This window comes from Tupaia chinensis, unplaced genomic scaffold, assembly GCF_000334495.1.
Source record: "Tupaia chinensis unplaced genomic scaffold, TupChi_1.0 Scaffold000081_1, whole genome shotgun sequence".
Classification (NCBI taxonomy): domain Eukaryota; kingdom Metazoa; phylum Chordata; class Mammalia; order Scandentia; family Tupaiidae; genus Tupaia; species Tupaia belangeri.
Window position 1 is genome coordinate 2919510 of NW_006159542.1, and position 724 is coordinate 2920233.

A 724-nucleotide genomic window follows, 5' to 3' on the forward strand; every position below is an offset into this window, starting at 1 on the left:
ATATATCTAATCTATATATATATATACACACACACACACACACACACATACATATATACATGTGGAATAAACTCAATATTTTAATAAAGTAAAATAAAATGTGGAGACAGAGGCAATGGTGGTACAATATAAATACCAAAAATAATGCCATTTAATCATACAAAATTATTTAAATTAAATTTTATCACAGTTTTTAAAAAATCAAGTTAAAAAAATCTTTCCACAACCCCAAAAAGGACAAAAATGACTGAAAGCGAGGCTTATGGACCTACAGATGTCAAGGCAAGACTATAAAGTAACCTGTGAAGTCCTAGTGACAGATGAACCAAGGAGACACATATTTCAGCATGGTTATGAGGATGAACAACCAGTGTAAGGAGGAGACCAAGTGTTCATTTCAATAGAAGCTAACTAGGTGGCTTGCTGATGACTGTGAACCATATTCCTCTTTCCCAAAGCCAAGATGATAGAACCAACCAGCACTTGGATCACTCAGAACTTAAATTACTTCTAAAATGGGCCGGCCATGGTGGCATAGTGGTAATGTAATGCTCTACAATGGTGGAAGCAAAGGTAGATAATGCTCAAGTCACACAGTAAGCAGAGCTAAAAAGAGCCTGGAAACTCAACTTCACAGCTCTAGTACTAATAATGGCGATACATTTTTTTTGGACCATCCTCCAGATCTCTAAAAATCTAGGTTTGTATAGATCACTGATAGGAA